This window comes from Adiantum capillus-veneris, chromosome 23, assembly GCF_014529385.1.
Source record: "Adiantum capillus-veneris isolate H3 chromosome 23, ASM1452938v2, whole genome shotgun sequence".
In the NCBI taxonomy this organism is placed as follows: Eukaryota; Viridiplantae; Streptophyta; class Polypodiopsida; order Polypodiales; family Pteridaceae; genus Adiantum; species Adiantum capillus-veneris.
Window position 1 is genome coordinate 30,446,042 of NC_140953.1, and position 24,926 is coordinate 30,470,967.

Sequence of the window (24,926 nt, forward strand, 5' to 3'; positions counted from 1 at the left end):
TCTAAACCAGTCTTTATTGCTCAAGACCTTACCGAAACTGAAGAGGCTGTACTTAAGGAGCTCCTCAAGGAATACAAGGATATCTTTGCTTGGACATATCATGACATGAAGGGCGTTCCACCTTCTGTGGTGCAACATACAATTCCCATGATCAACACTGCTAAACCCGTCCAGCAACGACCCTATCCAATGAATCCTAAGTACGCCAAAATTGTACAAGAGGAGATTGAGAAACTTATCCAATGTGGATTCATATACCCTATTGAGCACTCAGAATGGGTTTCTCCAATAGTCATTGTGCCAAAAAAGAATGGGAAACTAAGAGTGTGCGTGGACCTCAAGAAAGTTAATGTAGCCACTAGGAGAGATCATTATCCCTTGCCATATTCAGAACATGTGCTTGAAAGAGTTGCGGGCAAGGAAACTTATAGCTTTTTAGATGGGTAATCTGGTTACAATCAAATCACAATTGCATTAGAGGACCAAGCTAAAACTGCTTTTATCACAGAGTTTGGAGTGTTTGCATTTCGTGTTATGGCTTTTGGCTTAACGAATGCCCCTGCTACATTCCAACGATTAATAAACACTGCGTTTAAAGAATTTCTAAGGGAGTTTTGTGAAGCTTTCCTAGACGACCTTTGTGTTTATTCTTCTTGGGAGAAGCATTTGTTATATCTACGAAAAATATTTGAAAGGTGCAGATTTTATCGCATCTCATTGAACCCTTTCAAATGCCAATTTTGGGTTAAGCATGGAGTCATTCTAGGGCATATAGTGTCCAAGAACGGGATATCCACAGATGAGAGTAAGATTAAAGCCATTGCCGATTTGCCACCACCTACGAACTATAAAGGAGTTCAAAGATTTATGGGCCATGTTGGTTATTATCGAAGATTTATTTTAAACTTTGTCGAGATAGCGCGTCCATTGTACAAGCTTCTTATCAAGTTTCATTGGACGGAAGAATGTCATCAATCTTATGAGTTATTAAAGAAGGCCCTAACAAGTGCTCCAATCCTGCGAACACCTGATTGGAATGTACCTTTTCATGTGCATATTGATGCATCAAATTTTGCTATTGGGTGTGTTCTAACTCAACCAGGAGAACATAAATTGGACTACCCTATTAGCTTTGCAAGTCGCCAATTAAATGATGCCGAGATGAACTACACTACTACAGAGCGCGAAGGTCTAGCTATGATTTACGTAGTAAAGAAATTTCGCTATTACCTTCTTGCTACCAAGTTTGTGTTTTATGTTGATCATCAAGCATTGCTATATTTGGTAAACAAACCGTGTTCCACAGGTCGAATTACACGATGGTTGTTAATTCTTCTGGAGTTTGACTTCACCGTTGTTGTGAGGCCTGGGAGGAAACATGTCATGGCGGATCATTTATCTCGTATCCCTAATGGCGAAGCTCCTACGGGGGTTGATGATGAATTGCCTGATACTCCTTTGTTCATTGTTGAGACAATGCCTGAATGGAGTGAAAAGATTGTTAACTTCTTAGTTAATGGTTTTCCACCCAAAGAACTGCGAAAAGATATAGCTTGAAAATTAATCAAGGAATGCGAACCCTATTGCTTACTGGCTGGAACTCTCTATAAGAGAGGAAAAGATGATGTTCTTAGACGCTATGCCCGCGAGGATGAGTATTTATATATTCTACAAGAGGCACACATGGGCGTAGCTGGTGGTCACTTTGCAGGAAACTTGACTGCCCGAAAGATCTTACAGTCAGGCTATTGGTGGCCCACTCTGTTTAAGGATGCATCACTTTTTGCAAAGGGATGTGATGAATGCCAACGCTTCAACAAGCCACAAAGAAGGGATAGGATGCCTCTACATCCCATCAAGGTAACCCAACCATTTGAAAAGTGGGGCTTAGACTTTGTAGGACCAATTAGTCCGGCTGCACGTAACACGCAATCACGATATATCATTGTCGCTACCGACTATGTAACCAAATGGACTGAAGCAAAAGCAACACGAAAGGAGGATGCAAAAACAACAGCTAAGTTCCTCTTTGAGAACATTATCACACGCTTTGGATGCCCCTTTGAACTTGTGAGTGACAATGAAACTCATTTTATAAATGAAGTAATAAAAGAACTCACATCAAACTTCATGATATCTCACCACAAGTCTACACCCTATTATCCCCAAGCAAATGGCCAAGCTGAGAGTACCAACAAAACTCTCATCTCCATTTTGACAAAGACAGTCGAGGCTCATCGCACTGATTGGGACCTAAAGCTTACATCAGCTTTATGGGCTTATCGTACTGCGTATAAAGTTGCTATTAATTGCACACCGTTTAAGATGGTGTATGGCCAAGAAGCAGTTATGCCATGGGAGTTTGTCATTCCTAGTCTTCGAGTAGCTTCTCAAGAAGGTTGGGATGGTAACCCCTTAGTGGAGCGATTATATATCCTAGAAAGGCTAGATGAAGAGAGGCAATTAGCTGTGCGAAATGCTCTAGTGGAGAAGGATAGGAGAAAGAAGTGGTTTGATAGCCATTTAAAGGATAAAGACATCAAGGTTGGTGATAAAGTTCTTATGTACGGGGTACGTAATGAAAAGAAGAAATTGAAATACGCCGGTAAGGGACCATATCGAGTGTGTGAAATTACCCCGCAAGGTACCATTTGTGTGGAGACTCTAGATGGAGTTGAAACCATTGGATTCCTTAATGGGAGTAAATTCAAAAGATATTATGATCCTCTAAGCCAGGAAGAGTTGCAACCCATCCATCAAAAGAAGGCTGCCAAGGAACAAGCAAAGCTTAAAAAAATCCAAGCAAGAGTTGAGGCTCGAAAACGACAACAACGTCTTAGACGCCAACGAGAGGCTAATCTGGGAATCACGCAAGCATTTTTCGAGGACACAGATGACGACTCATTAGAATCTGAGCCACCCCTACGATACCCAATTGAGCTAAATAGCCCCTATGGGAAAGTACTATACAATGCCTTATTAGATACGGGAGCTAAACACAATTTGTTATCCTATGGAGTTTGGTGTCAATTAGGGAAACCGACCCTAGCCCCGAGTACGATGCAAGTCAAGGGCATTAATAAAAAGAAAACTGCTATTCTTGGAGTCCTTCAGACCCCTATTGTCTATGACAATGGAAGCATAGTGCAGAGGTTTCTAGTCATGCCCGCGGGAGCTATGCAAGGCAACGTAAACCTGGGACGCACGTGGATGTTGACAACCAAATGCACTATTGATTGGGATACTGGTAGTGTCACGACGCGACCACTGACTCTTACCCCTATCATTCAAGCAAAGTCACCTACGTTGCAAACTCTAGCAAAGTTGAAGGATAGCCAACATTCACAAGCCAAGGTGGTTAACTCGTCTTTGCCGGCTACGCATGAACCTAGCACTTCAACACTTGTAGTTGCAGCAAGCAGTAATATTGCAAGTACTCAACCTGCACGACCTAAGAGTAAATATCAATGGGTCCCCAAGGCCTTACTTCCAACTACCTCAACCCTCCCATCCATTTCAAGAAAAAATTTCCCTGGAGAACCAAGAGCGCGCTCTAGGAGATTCAAGACCAAATCACGATGGATTCCAAAACGACTATTAGAAGCCCAAGGCTACTATGATGGAAATGAGAAAATTTGGGTACCTAAACGTAAAATGTGTCCTTTCCTATCGACAACAAACCCATATGAGTCAAACAGTGTAACGCTAAAGCCAATGGCAGACCGTGGGAAGGGAAAGATCACAGAATGCTACACACCTAGTCCAGAGCTAGTTTGGGCTCCAAGGCAAAACCAATTTATTCCACCTAGCTCAAGAAGGGGGGAGTTCCCTGAAGCTTCTAGATCCTCATGTAATACATCCATAGAGGTAAAAGCTTCTACACAGCCTCCATCTATAGTAGTGGACCTCCATGAAGCTACAAAAGAATCCACACCTCCCAGTGTTCAAGAATCACCTGATGAACCACTTCAAGTTCGATCCTGGGAGAGTACCTTACCACCCTTGCAACTTGACGAGGCACCTAGGGTAATAGAAAACTACTAGCAAAAATCCTCACCTATTACCAACTGGAACAATTGGTTTCAAAGGGTGACGACATCATTTCAAACGGTATGATCTACCCAAGGAAGGGGGGAGTGTTTGTGGACATCCATCATTCACTTGCTTCCTTCTCAACCTTTCTCCCCGACTTCTTAATCTCCGATCTTAGGGAATGTATATATAAAGCCTTATACTCACAAAAACAAGATAAAAAAGTAAAAGAGCAAGAGCCATAACACAAATCATAAAAACAAATTATGCACAAGAACACGACCCTTGTAATATTTGCACTCTAACCATCATCTATTTGCGTGTACAAATATGGCTAGTACGCTAGAGTCATCCACTCCTGCCTTGGGTGAGAGGTACCCTCGTTACTTTTCACAAATATTTCACATGGTCTTTCCAGTGCTTGCATGTGAATGGGATTTGATAGGTACACTAGCATGTGAGAGGAATTTTGAGGAGTTAGAATGGCTGATACGTCTCTTGACCACGTCTGATCCATACTTAGTAGAGAGCGTTTCTCCCATTGCACAAGCCTACCCTTTTGACCAAGATGACTATAGGTGTCTAGTGACCTTCTTAGTAAACATGGGCACCTATGATGAAGAAGAAAATTTACACGACTACACGGATGGCACATATGGTCTCATGGATGATGACTTTGTTTATCTTGACGACGAGGATAGGGGTTTAGCCTTAGGGTTTCCCCCCAACCTCTACAATATCCTATTCCCTTTAATCTCTAGGGAGTGGAAATAATTAGGTTAGGGTTCCTATATGTTTTTTGTTTTGTTGTGTCAATAAGTGTTGGTACCTTTTTCCCACTAATGTGCCTCTTGGAGGTATTCCTTTTGTTTCCTAGTGTGTACAAGAGCATGTTGCTATTGGTAGGATTTAAACCTTCATGGAATCTTTATCTCGACTCACTCTTCAAATCAAGCGCGACCATCGACACAAACAGGTGTTTCTTGTCCATTAGCATTGCCCCTTATCTTTTTTGCATCTATGATTGTCAGCTTTAATTGTGATTGGTAGCCTAATATTCACCGCATTTGCTTAGTATCAAACATTTAATTCAATGTAATTTTTTGTCATAATCACTTGTCTAGGTTTAAAAATCAAGCAGTCCGACAAACTAGTTTGACCAAGTTAGGTGTTAGAGTCTTCTCTTAATACCATGGGGAATGCCTTCCTAATAATTAATGGTTACTTAGGTTCTTAATCCGATTTAGGCAGCATTGTGTGAAATGTACTAGGGATTTCTAGTGGGCTTGACCCTATTGACCTTTAGCTTAAGTATTATAAAGGGAGTTTACTAGTGTGATGAGCCTGGGGAGGTGTATCAGTGTTATATGACCCCCCAAAGTTACAAAATTAAAATGCTGAAAATGAATAAACAAAAAATCAAAGTGCCAACTGTAAAATCTTAAGCTAGAAGAGAAATCTCAGCTTGATTTGGTACTTCAGTCACATGTATTGCCTATGGTACTAGAGCCCTAGAGGTTCCCAGTATGGGCGCTTTTACTTGAAAAGCAAAAAACCCAAGGCATACAAAATAAGCACACACATCAAAATTGAATCACTGTGAAAAGACTTTGGGGGGTCAAAGAAAAAGTAATCAGTCAGGCGATGATTTCATGAGAAATTCCTTTTATGGTAGCTTAACTACAAGGTCTTCTAGATATAGCCTCTAGTCAGCCCTCGAACATGAATACTGGGCTCTCGCGATTAAACAACTTAATTGACCACAGAAAATTAAGAAGCTTACCCATGGTATTAATATTCGATCTCTAGTGCCTTTCGACCGTCAAATTAGCGACCCCAGACTTGTTTAATTTTTACCTTTACATCTGTTTATGCGTTTGATTACATTGCAATTTAATGTTCATTGCTGACAAATTGTTTGAAATTCTTTTACCAATCAATTTGTCTACCTAAAACTGCATATGCTTTTTAATCACTTATGAGAATGCAATTACTGTGCCAATGTTGTTTGATTTTGCAGTGACTGAAGAAGGCTAAGGACATTCATCTCAAATGCTCTTCCACCTCAACGAACGAGCTTCAACTCAATAGCTTTCGAGGACGGAATCTACATCAGGAAGGGGGGCATGTTAACCCTCACGGCTCACGGACACCCCATCACCTACGACGGACGTGTATTATGTATTTGGTAGAGTCAGGTACCGGGCTTGTCGGACCAATAGGAAAAGGGTAAGAGTGATCGCCGATGAGAGGCGCACTCTAACTGGGACATTCAAGGGATTAGTTGGCTAAGCATGGGCGCCCAAGTGTGAATGGGGTGAGCTCATATAAAAGCCAACTAAACCTAAAATTCATTCACTCTCTCATTTGTGCAATAGAAGAGTGCTCTTGCTCCATCTCCATCTCCATCTTCTTCTTCTTCACCTCCTTGTGTGTGTGTATGTGTGTGTGAGAGAGAGTCCTTAGGATCTTCTTCTCAGGGTTTTTGGTTCTAGGACCCTTAACTTCCCTTGGACTCCATAGGTCTGGATTCTGGCTTGCAGCTTGTTGACTTTGTTCATACGCTTCCTTTTCTCTTCCAAACCTCGCCTTCTTTTGTGGAGGTTCTTTCTGATGAACGGCCACTGCCTTTCTTTTTATCTCTTCCCTTCTTGAACTTTTTTCTTCATTATCCGAATTTTTCTTCACTACTATGGACTTCAGGTGAGCTTTTCGCTGACTCTTCATCTGACTTATAAATACCTTTCTTCTTTGATCTTGTGGCTCATGGAGAGGGCTGAGCTTTCTTTGTGATTATCCATGTGTTCTGATCTAGGGATGGCGGTAAGTTATCAGCCATCCCAATGGCATGGTATGCAACTCGGGTTAAGAATTCTAGTGCTCCCAAGTATGTGACTTTTCCTTTCTTCTTTGTGCTTTTGAGTGTTGTAAGCACATACTGAGCATGATCTATTGATTGTCTACTTGATGACTTCAATACCTGCGAAAAGGTGGATGCAACAACATGACTTGGGTAGTGTCCCTTGGTGGTTTCTTGGCAAGGAAGTGGAAGTGCTGGTGGTATAGGTGGGCAGGATCCTCTACTTGCTTTAACATGAGGTCGGAGAAGGTGGCGGCATCTATACTTTTTGTGAATGTTCTAGCTGTTTTCCTGTCTCTGGCTCTCATTGTCATACCTTCAATGGGAAGCTTTTTAGTGCTTTAGCCACTATGTCTTTTTTGATGACTACCTCGACTTTCTGTCCTTGCTGATCTGTGATCTGGGTAGATCCATCCTCTTTAATCATTGACAGTAGTTTGTAAGCCCTCTAGAAGTCTACTCCACATGGTTCTTGATCATAAAATTCTCGAAGTCCCAACCTCCTGTTAGCTTCTTTTTCGTAGTAGCTAGCTTAGCTGCTACATCATAGACTTCCTTCGGTAGCATTTGCAACTCCACGTGCTTCATCTTCACTTTTGAATCTGCCGGTAAAGACTATGGTGTTGTGCTCCTCAAGCTATTCTTCAGACAGGTGGGTGACTTTGGCCGTTTTCATAGAATTGGGCTCCAACTGATATGGTGACAACTCTTGCAACTTTTCTTTTTGGGTCTTTCTCTTCTTTGCTTTCTCAACAGCTTGCATTGCACCTATTAGGAAAATATAGTTTCAAAGTTAGAAAATTCCACAAATTCCGCTCTATCATACCCTGTGTTTGAATTGCTGGCAAATGATGTCCGTTTTGCGTCAAACCAATTTTGGAGCATGCATAGATGCATCAAAACATGTATAGATCAAAATCATTCAATCTAGGCAAAAATTACAAGAAAAGTAATACTTCACTTTGCGAAAGACCAAACTATGCAATGGATCCTGAGACTTGGAGTGTTTTGGCCTACTATGAGGAGTAACGTTCACTCATTTGTGAAAGATTTTCTTCAATGCCAGAAACAAATACCCGTACCTCATGTGACTTTATTTCAAATCTCACTCGTTCCTAAGTGGAGTAACTATATAGTTACTTACTTTATCAAGCAGAATATTTCCAAAGAATATGAGTAAACACCGCCAAAGAGCTATTGAAACTGAAGCAAGAGACTATGCTCTCATTGGAAACCAATTGTATCAGAGAGGAAAGGATCAACATTTGCATCTCTCTGCAGATGAAAATTAATATATACCCACTCTAGAACAAGCACATGTTGGATTAGCTGGAGGTCACTTTTCTAGTGAAACCATCGTTAGAGAAATTTTAATGGCAGGAATATGGTGGCCAACACTTTTTACAAATGCCAAAGATGTGATGCATGCCAACGAGCAAAAATGCCAACAAGGGTAGATAGCATGCCTTTAAGACCAATGATGGGGGACTAGAGCTTTTGCAAAATGGGACATAGATTTTGTTGGACCAATAAAACTCAGCAAAGAACATTTTTATGTAGTCGGGTAGCATGTATAGGTCCCGGAAAAAACCCTAGAATCCGAACTGTGTACGGACTCCTAGAACACAAAAACGACCAAAGCGATCTGTCAGCTCAAATGAATTGGACAAGATTTGAACTGTAGCATACCCCTAGATAGTAGAACACTTCCATATCATTAGATGACCATTTGGCAGGGGTTGAGGGGGTCTCCAAGTAAATAATCTAGGTTTTTTCCACATGCCAAAATTGAATTCTGACTCCACGGGTAGCATATAGACAAGGTCTATACACAATGTACCTAGATGGTTCCAAGAAAACAGTCAAGGAAAGCTCTCTAACAGCAGGAAATAGCTCGAAGACTACAAAGTGTCAATTTTGACATATGGAGTCAAACTGACTCCGAATGAGTCCAAATTGGATGAGCAGCATTAGGACTATAAAGCGGACAAGTCCATGGCTTCAACAATGACCAAGCATCTCTACACACCAAGTGGTTACAAAAACCGATGATTTCAGGGTTGACAAGAGCACAAAGTGATGCCGACATGATCAAATCTTACCAAATTCATTTTGGGACTTGTTTTAGATGTAATGAAGATGTATATGTCATAAAATTTTCTTTTCAAGCATAAAATTCAATTAAAGTAAATAGTTATGATTATTTACTTTTTGCAAAATTGACTTGAAAACCATCATCATGCTTCACCTATCACTTGTACACATCTATCTCATGTCACATGTCAAACATGAGCCCAAAATGTCCAGTACTTTATAGATTTTGTCAACAAACACACTAAAAGCTCTTCAATCTAAACTTTGAGTTATTTGTCACATTTTTTTATCCAAAACCTCCTATATCTCACACAGAGGGTCTATAGCATGTCTATAATCAATTTGAAAGAAAAAATGCTCAAATCGATGAAAATGTAAATAATCGTGATTATTTACATTTTTACCAGAATGAGCCCAAATCTGATTTTTGACCTCATGGGACCAAAGTAGATGATGTGGCAAGCCCACCAATCAAATTTGATCACATTTGGATCTCAAAAACCCAAAATCACTTCATATCTACTATTTCACAATTTGAAGACTAAATTTGGCACCATTTCCACCACACTCAAATGAGCTCACACTTCACTCAGAGTATCATAACCACATACTATTCAAGCCTGTAAAGTCAAAAGTGCAAAAATATGGAAGAAACCCTCTGATGTAAATACATGGTAATGTGTGTCTGATTTAGGTATTGGGTTTTCTCCTCAGGATTAATACACAAAAGCAATATTCCATCTTAATTTCTTTTGTATAGCCTTCCAGCTAGTAACTGATACATAGCCAATTTCCCAATTAATCCTGGTGTAATAGGAAGTGATATTTGAGAATTCACTTTAACTATAGTCATCAATGCCAAACCATATTTTTTGACCAACAGGGTATCATTTCCACAGAGAAAAAATATGCATCTAATAGATTATCATCTATCCCTTTTGGTGGTTTTGAACATGAAATAATCCTTGATAAATGATATGCTCTTTGGTGTGTGGTGCTCTTTTTTCCAACTACAGTGAAATCAAATTCCAAAAGAATGATGAACCATCACACTATTCTCCCTGTATTGCATGGCTTGTTGACCAAATACAATAAAGCTTGGTGGTCCACAAAGAACACAAATTTGTTGGCTAATAAGTAAATATCTATACTTTTTTATGGCATAGATCATCCCTAATCCTTCTCTTTTGGTATTTGTATAGTTTTTCTCTGATACATTCAGGTGTCTACTAGCATAGGAAATGGAAAAATCAATTTTTTCGTCTCCTCGTTGAGCTAATATACACCCAATGGCAAAATTGGAAGTATCAACATGTACATGGAATATCTTATTCCAATATGGTGCTTTCAATATTGGGGTTGTAGTGAGAGCCTTTTCAAGTTGCTTCATGAAGGATTATTCACACTCATCAGTCCATACAAAGAGTGTAATCAAGACATACACGGGTTTTGCGATTATAGCATACATATAAATGGATCGTCTATAATATCCACAATGTACCATGAAATCTTAAAAACCCCTTTGATTGTTGTCGGTCTAGGCAATTCAGGAATAACATGAATTTTATCCATATTGGTTGCTATGCCATTTTTAGACACTATATGCCAAAGAATTTCTCCTTGTTTGCCCATAAATGTGCACTTTTCAGAATTTAAGCAAATGCTATAAAGTCTACATTTTTCAAAGACCTTTTTGAGATGTTCAAAATGATAAGCCCGGATCGATGAATGTACACATAAATCATCCATATATACTTCCAAGATATTCCTAAGATATTATTTGAAAGCATGGCTCATCAATCTTTGAAAGGTGGCATGAGCATTAGTTAGCCCATAAGGCATAACCTTATAGGCACAAATACTCCATTCAGTTGCAAAGGCAATATTATGATGATCTTTTGGATCAACCAAAAGTTGATTGTACCCCAAAAAGCCGTCTAAAAAGCTGTAAGCTTCTTTTCCTGCAACTTGTTCTAAAACATGCTCGGTGATTAGAAGAGGGTAGTTATCTCTAATGGTGATTCACTTTTTTAAGATTGACACATACTCTTAATTTTCCTTTTTTATTGGGTACCACCACAATTAAAGACACCCAATCTATGTGTTCAATTTCATAAATGAACTCGGCTTCCTTGAGCTTCTCTATCTCTTCTTTGATCTTTTTGGCAAATGTTTCATTATAAGTATATGGCCATTGTCTACTTGGTTTTGCATCATCTCTCATAGGTATGATATGTTGAAAAAATTTTGGATCAACACCCTTGAGATCTTTATAAGACTAAGCAAAGACATCTCGGTATTCTTTCAGTAAGCTTAGCAAAAGCTCTTCTTCTTCTTTAGTTAAGTCATTTGCAACGTAGGCAGGATTGGGCTCTTCTCTTGGTTCGGCTAAATCTATTTTCTTTGCATTTTCAGGTCCTTCATATGACTCACCTTGCTTTCTTAGTTCCCTTACAGGTTGTTCCACTATGATCTTTCGGTCTTGGAGAGTATATTTCTTGTAATGGATGGAACACTCATTACATCTTTATTCTCTTCCTTGGTTGTTTCCATTTCAATGGTATACACCTCTTTTAGAGTTTTCTTCAACTCTTGATATTTTTGCATTTGTTCAACCTGTGTTATGGATGATTCATCATCCTGGTGCTTAGGTTTTTGATTGAGTTTCCTTGTCTCATTTTCTTTGATGTTTTTGATGTTCCTTGTTTGTTGTCTGAAGGATATCTATCCGTGATTTTTTCTTTGACACAATCATGTGTATCATTCTGCATAAAAAACTGTGTTCTACTAGAAACTGATGGCATAGGTCTAGATTTTAAGTTTTTTGTTTCTCTTTTCCTTCTATACCATTTCTGTCTTCTTGGTTTTTAGTTTGGAAAGTCAAAAAACTTTTCCTCTACTCCTTTTAGGAGTAGTTGGGCTCTCACATGTTCTTTTTCTGCTCCAAAATCATCGGATGTAGCTGAATGTTCTTCAAACTCATCAGTAGCATCATAATAGAGGTATTAAAAGACTTGTTGAGCTTTCAATAAGTCCTTGGGTTCCTGAACTTCATCTTCAATTTGAAGGGTGGAGATCATTTGTATGGGAATTATTTCATATCATCCTCATTGCAAAATTGAGTAGGCATAGACATATTCACACACACATCCATTGTTGCAAAAATTTGAGTCCATTTAAATGGCTCAAACAAATGCTCCGGAAAGGATTTGGGTATATATGCTTCATTTATGCAATCCCTTTCTAAGATACATTCTTCTCCAAAGTCCACTATTGCAAAATCATGTTGATAATCAGTTCCACAGGAAGTCAGTATCATTTTTTCAAGCAGTCTTAGGGGTTTTTCTATGTGTCCATCGGCCAATTGTAATTTCACTCGAGTTTGTCTAATGGCTGGTTTTGCCCATGATTCCCATACTGCTTTTGTGGCTATGGCTATGCTTGTCCCACTTTCTCCGTGACTTTGTTCATAGAGACGGATATAATCTCCTTGTTATCTAATTCATGTTTCAATTTACCCATTTTTTTTTGCGATTAGTCCTGTTATCCCCACCTTCTCTAGAGTTCTTTGTAAATAATTACATAAACATGGTCTGATCTTTAACAATTCTCCCAAGGTAAAGTACATTGAATGGGTGTTGACATGATTGAATGGTTGTTCTCTACTTCCAAGGTCTGTTCCACTCTTTTTACTTGAGTGGTTTTGCACACTATGGACTCATCTTCGTTGTCTCCTAAGTAAGAGGGTAGTGTTTTTAGAATCAATGGTTTAGACATTCCTGATGCTTTAGAACCGCAATCCCCATACAAGGATTGTATATCCATGTCCATATCAGGAGGTAAAATTGTCTAACCAGACTTCCTCTCCCATCATTAATCTCTCTCACTTTTTCCCATAAATGTTGTGGCTAGTCTTCCTCCACAAACAAAATTCCATCTAAATTATCTTCACTGTCAGGCACTATGAGTTCTGGCTCTTTAGTTTCAAGGTGGGGTTTTACCACCACTTTGGATTTCTCTTTATTGGTTTCTATCACAAGCTCCTTGGGTTTTGGTATACTCTCAAGCTTGGGTTTTTGTTTTTCCAGCATTTCTTGAGTAATTCTTACCAAATTTTGATAAGCTTCAAGCTTAACTGCTTCCATATCTGGAGAAGGATAGTTTTTTTCCATTTGTTTTCCATATTTTGGCTTGCTTTAAGTCCCACTTGGAAAGCTTCCAAAGCTGCATTGATTGGCTCAAAAAGTTTTTCTACTACTGGAATTCATTCTCCAGATTTTATTGTGGTTTCCTTGATTTCACTCCCAGTTTCTTTCACTTTTTCTTGAAATAGTTTTTTTGGCTTTTTTCTCAATTTCCTCCTTTTGTTTTTGTTTTCTCATCTCATATCTTTGACGTCTTCTTTTCTTCGTCTTTTGCGAGGATTTTTTAGTATTCTTTGATTCATAAGAGGATTTATGTTTCTTTTTCTTAGCTTGGGCTCTAGTGATCACCTTGACTGGAACAATAGGTTTACTTTCCAAAGAGCTACTAGGTATCACTTGGACTACATTCACCACGGTTTTTCCTTTGTTTAATGGATTTTAGGACAGTCTTCAGGGAAGTGTCCACCCTTCTTGCAAATTTGTGTACAAAAAGCTTCAACTGGCTTAATGTACTTGTCAGGTTCTGGGCATTCACTTTTCCAATGATCATCTGCACCACAATTATGACAGTTTTTAGTCTTTGGCTTAATCATGGGTCTTACTATTGGAGGTCTAACACCTTGGTTAGCTACAAAGTACATCAGTGTAAGCTCTAGTGTAGCATAAGTCACAGGTTCTTCTATTGAAGGTGGATGTGAATTATACCACTATCCTTCTACCATTACTGTAGTTTCTTTGGTAAAAAACTAATCATCTAGGAGCTCTAACTAAGGTTAAATTGATACAATCTGGAAGCTTATAGCTCCGGCTCATAGATTACAATATCCAATCGTTCAATAGGAGTTACCATATTCTTAATTTATCAAAAGAATAAGTGTTTTTACAATAAATCTCTTAAAAATTGTTACATGGGTTAGCTTGCTGCTAACACCCCAAGTTACAAAATGGAGTCACAAACTACATCAACGCATGTGTTGCTGATACATTGTGCTCCAAAACACAATATCTCTATGCTATAAGCCTGATGTTCATTAACTTTTTCTTATGTTTGTTAATTGGGTATATGTTGACAAGGTAGGAAGATGTATGCAACATGGTACCAACATCGTGTTGACCCCTTATTTAATTAGTTGTATGTCATAACTATGCTTCAAATGGCATCCTAGTAGCTCTTATGTGTGAAGGGGATCGGGGAGCACCACAAACGGAGAGTGAGAGAGAGAAGGAGACACACACATGATGTGGGTGGGGAGACTGTGAAGTGGCAGCTCCCCCTATATAGTATACTCACTATAAGTATAGGGTAACAGTTGGGCGGGTGTCCATGACCTGGGCGACCGGTCAAGGCACATAGGCCTTAACCCCAACAACCTCCCACTTAAAGGACATGTGCCTTTAAGCAAGATCTACTAGTGTACAACTAATAGAAGGTGAGAGATTCTCTCAACCTATGCCCACTGACTCTCGATGAGCTCGTGCATCCGGCTCTCCTGATAGACAAACATCCCGCTGCGGAAGCCACACATAGCTAGCTCCAAGCTCTGCAAAGAGTCTACAAGAGCTCATGCACTCCTGCAAGTATCGGTCCAATACCTGCAAACCTCCCCTATGCTCTATGCCGAGATCAGTCATCGAACAACTAATCAACCTTGCTGCAAACGCTCCCACTGCAGCTGCTATGTAGGGCCTCAAGATTGGCATCTCGTACATGAGGACACAGAACGTTGATGCAACCCTGGAAACCTCTGCTACCTCCAACTCAGAACTCACTCATGGCAATTCTGTCCTCTATCATAGAGACCATGGCACTCTGACTCTGAGCTGTGGAGTGACTCCTTGGGGATCGGGGAGCACCACAGACGGAGAGTGAGAGAGAGAAGGAGACACACACAGGATGTGGGTGGGGAGACTATGAAATGGTAGCTCCCCCTATACAGTATACTCACTATAAGTATAGGGTATAGTGGGCGGGCGCCCATGACCGGGGCGACCGGTCAAGGCACATAGGTCTTAACCCCAACAACCTCCCACTTAAATGCCAATGTGCCTTTAAGAAAGATCTACTAGTGTACAACTAATAGAAGGTGAGAGATTCTCTCAACCTATGCCCATTGACTCTCGATGAGCTAGTGCATCCGGCTCTACTGATAGACAAACATCCCGCTGCGGAAGCCACACATAGCTAGCTCCAAGCTCTGCAAAGAGTCTACAAGAGCTCATGCACTCTTGCAAGTATTGGTCCAATACATGCAAACCTCCCCTATGCTCTATGCTGAGATCATTCATCGAACAACTAATCAACCCTGCTGCAAATGCTCCCACTGCAGCTGCTATGTTGGGCCTCGAGATCAGCATCTTGTACATGAGAATACTGAACGTTGATGCAACCTTGGCAACCTCTGCCACCTCCAACTCAGAACTCAACTCATGGCAATCCTGTCCCCTATCATAGAGACCATGGCACTCTGAATCCAAGCTGTGGAGTGACTCCTCGTGCCCACCGCATATCAAATGTGTACCAAGAGTATCCATCTGTCCTGAATTTGCATCAAGCTCTGGCATAAGTATATCAAGAAATGACTCCACAATAGCCGACATCTCAGCATCCATGTGAGTCATCTCTGTCATCACCTCTGATGACTCGTCCTGCTGTGACTCACTAGAGCTGTTCCGCTCTACCTGTGCATCCGTAGATGCAACCTGCACAACAAGGTCACAGCTCTGCACTCCATGCAAAGCATCCTGCAACCCACAAGCAAAAGAGACTCGCCTGCTCTCTCGCTGTCTATCTGGCTGCATGATCATAAAGACAACACCGTCTCTCCTGTGATCCACATGCAATGGGTAACCTGGACCACTCCTGGAACCTCTTGCAATCACTAGCGAACCCAAATGCATCACAAAATCTCGCTCTCGCAGCGAAATCTGACATCCACAATCTCTAAGCTGACCAATCGAGATCAAACTCATTGTCAAATCTGGTACATAGCGCACATGTCATAACAAGTAAGATGCACCACTCGGTAATGACAGTCTCACATCTTCTGCACTGCTATCGCATGCATCGATCCATCGGTCAAACGTACACTGCCAAGCATCCCGCTAGAATAGCTACAAAACCATTCACGATGCGACGTGACATGAATCATAGCATTTGCGTCTAGCAACCACTGCGAAGGGAGTGCACTATCCACATGTATAGCATCTCGTGCATAGCTCGAGGTAAAAGTGACATCCCTGTCACTAGTATACTCCGACACTACATTTGCCTCAACTGTCAAAGCAACTGAGTCCATGGCATCACTACATACATCTCTGAGACTGCCATGTCTCCTACGATGTCTCATATGACAAAAACAGCGCCGTCTAACGTGTCCAGAATGACCACAATACCAACATGTCACCTATCGGCGTACTCATGAATGTACATGCCTCACACGATTCCTTGATGACTCAGATCTATCATGCATATCATGTAATCTGCACCAAAGTGCTCTCGAAGTAGTCTCATACATAACAAGAGCATATACAAATTCCGCAAGGTGCAAAGAGAGCGTAGATAGTGCCATCTCCTCTAGCTCCTGCCACTGATCGTCAGACATGTTTGAAGGTCTACCTGCATCACCACTCAATGGTCGATGCAACCCTCGCTGTGTCAGTGCATCAAGCATACAATCTCTCCATGCCGCAAAGTCTGACCCATCAAACACGCGCATCTGTGAGAGGTCACAATCTGATCGATCACCTGTCTCTGCCATGAGCACAAGTAGCAAGCTAGATAGCAAAACCACCTCACCAACAACACCTGGAAACTGTCTACAAATATGGCTAGAAACACAATGTAAAACGTGTGAGACACACTCCAAAATAGAGCTCTCGCAATGTCAATACAAGCCTCGCCTGCTCTAGTATCACACTGCAATCAAACGCACTACTTACAAGATGCATGCATGACGACTAAACCATGTGCATAATCTTCACCGAATCAGCCCTGAAATTCAGCCCCACACTACCAACCGTAGCGCATCAAGAATCAGCCCAAAACTTCTCCAAGAAGTTATGACTTGTTCCGTCTGAAGATCACCTGCACACACGCCGTCATAGAGCATATATCTATGAGCTAATCACCAAGCCCACACTGTGCGGTATCGATGCATACACACGCACAAATATCCCACCTGCAAAGAACACCACACGCAAATGTTGAGTGCAGCCCGCAATCTCTACCTAGATCGCATAAATGATGCGCATAAACTCTTTGAAAAAATTCGCCAGAGTTTCAGCGTAAAATGGCTATAAACCCAAATAACCATAAAGTGAACACCAAGCTCACAACAAGAGCTACCAAATGCGTATCATCCACACTCACTGCATGCTCAAATCTCCACAAACTTGAGTAAAGTAAGCTCTCATGTAAATCACCTCATATGACCATACATGTGCCTCAGTCTTGAGCTCACAAAATCTACTCAGAGAAGAATGCAAAAACTTGTAAGAGAATCCATCCAAGATCCTGGCAATCGAAAGAAACCTATCCAAGAGAGAAAACATGCTCAAACAAGCATAAAGCTCCCACATATAGCGTACATGAAGCAACCTGCTGTCTCAGATCTCCGAGAGATCTCTACCTGCAGCAAGAGTACCTGTATCCTGTGCGAGTATCATCCATCGATGCATAACCCACGGCTCACATAGCCTCAAATGCATCAGCCCAGAGAGAATCCGTCTCTCTATCTCTCTCTGGCTCTCCCGAATCTAATCTCTGAATCTCTTACCTGTGAGAAAACGCAAGTCAAAACTCAAATCAAGTTGCCTGGCAACCGCACAACGCCGCAATGATCACAGAGACTGCAAAGGCCACAAGGCTCACTCCCGGAGCGTAGCTTCTCACGTAGCAACACTTTCTTGTAGCTACACCTATGCTAAAATGCAACCATACATGATCTTCTCTGCAACCATAACCTGCATCCAAGATGCCAAAGTGGGAGAAACTCTCAACCACTACCACCTGTCAGCTAGCTCCACAATAGACTTACAGCGTGTATTTCTGAAATATCTTCCAGACTGTGCAGAATTAGCCCTAGCGCGTGAGATGCAAAAAGTTGCAGAACGACAATGTCAAAAACTATTGATTTGCAAAAAATTTGCTATTCAGCACTAAAAACAACATGCAAAATTGGCTGCCCACGTTTTCTACCTGAACGTCTTCTCCTTGCTCCACTCTCCTTGCTCCACACAAATCTATAAATCCAACCTTCCAAAGCTTCTTTGAAAAGGTGGAGAAACGGCGATCTCATGCCGACTCCGCCGACTCTCCCTCAAGCTCCTACAAAGCTCACGCTCATAGATTTGATCTCCAAGCTTCCATGGCCACAAGCTCCGTCTCCGTTGTCGTCGTGACTGTGCACACACGCGCTCCCTCTGCACCGACACTCTGATACCAATTGAAGGGGATTGGGGAGCACCACAGACGGAGAGTGAGAGAGAGAAGGAGACACACACACGATGTGGGTGGGGAGACTGTGAAGTGGCAGCTCCCCCTATACAGTATACTCACTATAAGTATAGGGTAACAGTGGGCGGGCGCCCATGACCTGGGTGACCGGTCAAGGCACATAGGCCTTAACCCCAACAATGTGTAGCTTGATAGGTACCAATGTCAGACATAGAGATACCTAGTAACCTCGCATAAGAGATAGTCATGCTAGTATTGTAGTCACCATTGATACCTTGGTAGATATTACTACTACCATGCTATGTATCACTAGGAGCTTCATAGTTGGGGATGATACCCTAGTAGCCACCATTGGTACCATGGTTGCTTCCATTGGTTGCTTGGTAGCTATGCTAGTAGTTGGTAGCTAGCACTAGTATGAGTACCTACCTATGCTCTATTGGTGATTAACAATGATGGATACCAGTATTATTGGTGGATTCTAGATAGATCTTGGATAGCTTGATAACTAGATGTGATAGATTGGAAACTATTATTGCTACCTAAGGAGATACCATCACTGGGTTTTGAGCTACTACTACTCAAGGATCTACCATTTTTAGCTTGTGTGGTGCTACCATTGCTCTATCTACAAGTACATGGATAAAGCTTGCACTACCAATTTGCTAGCTTGGAGTTACTAGTGATAGCTTGATATTTGCCAGTGATTGCTTGGTAGCTCCCACTGCAAGCATTGGTAGCTACCATTGATAGGTTTGTTTCCTCCCAATAAAATAATGCATTTGGGTAAGCAAGCATGAAGTGCATGTAGGTCTACATATTGCACAAAGCAAAGCCTACTTGCATGCTCATGGATGGATAAGAAAGATAGTTATTTTTCTTCTAGTTGCTATGGAATGGAAAAAGGTGAGGTGAAGAGTCTGGTTGGTGATGGCAAGAGGTTGCTTGTGCTTTGTCTTGATATTGTTATGAAGTATGATGCTTTCAAGGCTAGTTGATGTGTTTGACAGTATGGTGCTTTGGAGTGGGTATAGTTTACAAAGTACAATGCATGGTTGAAAGTGGCGGCATGCAAGCTTTGGAGTCTCATGGACTCGTCGATGTTTACTAAATGTTGGATCATTTGGAAAGATTTGTATGGAAAGAGAGATGTGTCATGATTTGATTTTATGCTTCATATGCATGAGAAGATGGTAGACAATGCTTTTAAACCTTATGTATGCAAGTAGCATGTGGTAGAGGATGCATACAATGGCCACTTTCTCATGTGCTTGCATGATGTAGCAAGAAAATATTGTGTTGTGTGCTTAGCCAAAAGGAATAAGCTAATCTATGAGCATAAAGAAGTGAAGGGCTCTGAACCTTCTCACACCGTATGAGGTTGTGGTAAGTGCAAGAAGGTAATGTGTGTAGCTCCTTGCTTCAAGGATTACCATGCTAGAGTTGTGGTTGGCTTTTTTTACAATGGTCGTTCTAGAGTGACAAGGAGACATCCTCCACCATAATGTAAGTTTTAGGGTTTAGGCTTCTCTTTTGCTTATGTTCCGAATAAGTTTTATATCAGCTTCTCTCTTGATTATATAACTTTATTTGTGACACTTCTTGTCGTGTGTCCTTGTGCATGCGAGACTTGTTGGATAATCACCATGGATATTTTTGTGAGTGTATGCCGGTTGCTACTAGTGTATGGTTGTACTATGGTAAGTATGCTTACTATGGATTTCTTGTAGGTGCTACGGGTCTTATATGGTATATCTTTGTTAGAAGCTGGACACACCCCACGGAATCTAACTACTCGGCGGACTATTATTTTTGTAATTATTCATTCATTGAGGTAAACCCGATTTTTCACCTTGTAAATATTGGGACTTACAGAAGTTTCCAGATTGTATCCCAGTTTTTGATAGTTAGATTGAGTAGATGGTTGATTTTGGAACTTTAGGGTTTGAGAAGTTGTAAGGTATATATACCACTTTTTGACCTTAATGAAAGACCTTTTGTCATTTTAAACAAGTTTTAAGTCTGTGAGTGAGCGTACTGTGTACGTGAGAGAGAGTGTGAGCTTTGTCTTGACGCTACGTGTGCTACGATGGTCGGAATCGAGTGCGGAGAAGTGCAGCGTGTTGCCCCCGACTAGAGCTACGAGCCGATACCAACATTGCGCGTGTACGGTCCGGCTTTGGGAGCTTCTTCTACGAGCTTCATCTGTTGTTTGGGTGAGCATACGTTATCTGATTTTGCATTGCAGCATATCCACGCGTTCACATTGAGTAGAGCTACACATTAGGCACTTCAGATTTCGGAAACGAAGACCTGCAGGTTTCGGCCAGACATCCTATGTGTTTCTGCACCGGGTGTTTTGGGTCTTGATTTTGGTTCATAGACCTTAGGGAGACCGGCCTATAGGTATTAGTAAGGTCTCCTTCAAGTTCTATGGTGTTTCGAAAGTGTTTGATGGGTGTTCGGCTCTAGCAAGCGTTGTAGGAAGTATCCTCTTTTGCACTCTTGAAGGCTGTGACTTAGACAATTGGTAGGGACCTCTGTAGGAATTAGTTAGGAGTCGGTCGAGTGTAGGTTGACACCTTATGCTTGCTTCCACGCGCTTGCGGGTCGGTGCCTGCGGGTCGAGCTTCGTTCTTAGCTGACATTACTTGTTAGGTGAGTTCTCGCTGTGCTGATGTCCGTTGCGGCGTATTCGTCCAACATTGGCGCCGCTGCTGGGGACGAAAACCTTAGGTAGGTGACCGAGACTAATTCTTGAGGATTGGGATTTTTGGCTTGCCAAGAGTCTTGCCTTACATTTAGATAGGATCAGAGGGTGGAGGACTCTCTAGGTCTTAGAGGGAGTCTATGAAGCGTGTGTCTGGCCTAGATCCTTCGACTTAGGTAGAGGAGGTAGACTTAGGTACTTGTAGGTAATAGTCGAGTTCTAGAGTAGGAGTTGGGTGGTAGAAGCGGTGAGAGGAGAGCTTGAGAGTCCGGAGAGGCCAAAAAGCAACCAAAAACACCATTATCACCATTTCTTCATGATAGGTAGGAGTAGAGTAAGTAGGACATCATGATTCAGATCTAGAGCATTTCATGCATGTACACTTGCTTGGTAGAATCATTACAAGTTTGTAAAAGACGCAAAAAGCTGCAAAAGTGTGGTTGAAAGCCTAATTGAAGTTCAAAAGTTACTGTGAGTGTTTCTGATAGGTCTTCAGAGTATCAGGAGCATTCCTGTCAGAAAAAACTTTAATTTTAAGCCAGGAGACATCCTACGCATAGGATGTCTACAGGCCAATCTGGGAGGAATTTTGGGATTTTGAGTTGACCAGTGTGTTCAGAAGGTAGGATTTACCCTAATTTCAATTGGAAAGTGGAAATTTGGCCATATCTTGACAGGATAAGACGAGATAGACTGAAATTGCAAGACATCCTATCCAAATAGTGCCAAAACATTAACTTGAGACCAAAACCATAAGATGGCTGCATGAGTGTGTCTTGCATGATATGGGTAAGAAAATTGGGTTCAAAGTGGACTTTAGCACTTTTGACTGAAAAAACAAAAACAGCTGAAGTTTGAGACTTTTGACATCCAAATCAAAATCTAAGCATACCTCTGGGATACTGACATTAAGGGGAAGCTGTGGAACAAATCTGGGGTCAAACAGGACAAAAAGACATCCTACGCATAGGATGTCTTCTGAGTGATTTGGGACTCCAAACTAAAATCTGAGTATACCAAGGTGATTAGCAACTCAAGGGGAGCTTAAGCCTTGAGTTTAAAGCCATTCTGATGAAAAAGACATCCTACGCGTAGGATGTCTAATGCAAGAAAATGAAGCCAGAATTTGACTTAGAGCATTGTAAGGTGTTATATAGCCTAAGGCAAGACAACTAGTCAATTTTGGTCCAATTTGGAGTTGATTAGACTGATCAATACCATCAACAGGCCGTCGGAACAGATTCCTGACTCATTGACCAGCTTATAGAAGTCCAAATCAAAAAAGTAAAAGTAGCTGTAAGCTCAGCACAACAAGGGGAAACAACAGTGCAAAAATCCAGGCAAAATACAGCAGGAGACATCCTACGCGTAGGATGTCTATTGGGGCATACTGCAGAGAAAATTTGACCTGGCCTAGATAGTGAGGTTCCATTTGGCTTAAGGGTTCCAGAACTTCTTTCAGAAGTGAATTTGGACCTTGGTTGCCCATTTGACAAAGCAAAGACTGAATTCAGACTTTTTCGCGTAAATTGGCCAACACCAGAAGGAAGTACTGTTTCAGATTAGCAACCTAATCCAGAACATCAGCAGTGTATAAAATACAGTAGTGGTTGAGATTAACTCTCCAGTTATACCAATCATTACTAAGATAACCTCTAGCAGATAAATGCTTTGATTCAATTGCCGAAATTAAAACTCTTGTGTACAGGTATATTCAGCAACAAAGCAAGAAGTTGTGCAGAAACTGACCCGCTGCCAGGTGAGTGGTTGAATTTGTGCTAAATTGCATTGATAAGTTTGATGAATTTAAGATCAGGAAGATACATTGTTAGAGACCAGAAGGTGACAGGGGACCAAGGTAGCTTAGTGTCCACCAAAGAGAGTGTAACTCAGGCAAGGCTAGATCCGCTAGCACTGATTATTGAGGAAGGTAGTGATACTGACACTTCGTCAGAAAAATCTTTCTTCATGATGGGTAGTCAACAGCCAGGAGGTTTCACCTATGATGGACCTATGCAAGGAGGAAGCACCTCCCAAAATCCTTTGAATGATTCCAGGCTTACAGTGATCTTCTTAGAGGGAAAAAAATCAAGAGGAGCCCTAGTCTATTCTGACTATCGAGGCCGCAAGTGCATTTGTATCGAAGAGAGGCCAGCACAAAGATTGGAGATAATCCACGTGTATGATGATGGAGATAGATTCCGAGACGAAAAGGGGAACCACTATTTAATAGTTAGCAACCCTGAAGATTACAACAGATATGGAGATAACGTGGCTAAAGGGAAAATGGTTTCAGAAACTCAAGAGCCGCCACCAAACATTGATCGGCACGGAGCTATTTTTATGTATGATAAGAAAACAATCAGGATTCCAACTTATAACGAGAATGTGGGAATCTACAAACACGAGAGCGAGGGTATTGTCTCTTATTTTGGCAGCAAAGAACCATACGTAAACGAACTAAGCAAAGACAAGGTTCTTTACTTATTCTCTTATGAAACTGCTACAGGGAAGGGCATAGTTTTTGTTGATAGATACTGGCAAGAATACCAACGTATTCTCCCAGAGGAAGTAGAAAGAGCAACAGGTCTAGGAGCATCAGCATATGCCCCTGAGGAAATGCCGAGAGCCGCCCACACCCCAAGCAAGTCAACAAATCCATTTTCAGATGAGTATGACAGTACCTCACATTCCACCAGACAACAAGTATTCAACAACCAAGACCAACCAGCAAACCAGCCATCATTGCAGGCATGGCTTCGACAGAGTGCAACAATGGAACCAGACCAAAACCGAGATGGTTATCAAGCCGCACGAGGGCTTAGGGATTTACAAGAACCACCACACTATTCAAGGTATCAAGCAGAGAGTAAGCCAAAGACACAAGGGTCGACCGAGCTTGGAGGACCACCCATCGAACGAGTTCGAAGAGAAGAACCACCTCCAACAAGAACCGTTAGAAATTATGGCTTAGGAGCACCGTTGGGAGAGGAACCAGCCTATTACACAAGGCCTGAGGAGGTGTATAGACTTGGACGGGGTGATCCGATGATGAGGTTTGTAGACCATCGCAGAATTAGACCTTCTCAAGTGCAAAAATGGGTGAACAAGAAATACACAGGAAACAGAGACCCAAGAGATCATGTGGCAGCCTTTGTTCGTGTAATTAGAGCCGAAGAGGTGTTAGATTTTCCTACCCAATTTGCAGGGTTTGGACTAACCCTAGAGGATGATGCTGCAACTTGGTTTGACTCTGTGGAGCGTAGAGACTTTGAGTCGATAGAGGAAGTGTTTGACGAGTTTATTGAGGAATTCTCTCAAAGGGGAATAGCTCATAATACCGTCTCACAAATCCATAAATTCAAACAAAAAGATGGAGAATTTGTACGGAAGGCAGCCCTAAGACTAAAAAGATATGTTAAGTTATGTCCTGTTGAAGAACTGCCAACTCAGTCCAGACTTATGCTGATATTCATCCAAGGACTAAGGAATGCAGATCTCCAGAAAGACTTACATATGAAGAGGAGCACGACATTGAATGAGTTGACCAAGGAGGCTCTGTACCTTGTGGACAATTGTGCGGTCTACAAAGAAGGGGAGTTCAAGGACCTTGATGACGATTCATCTTCA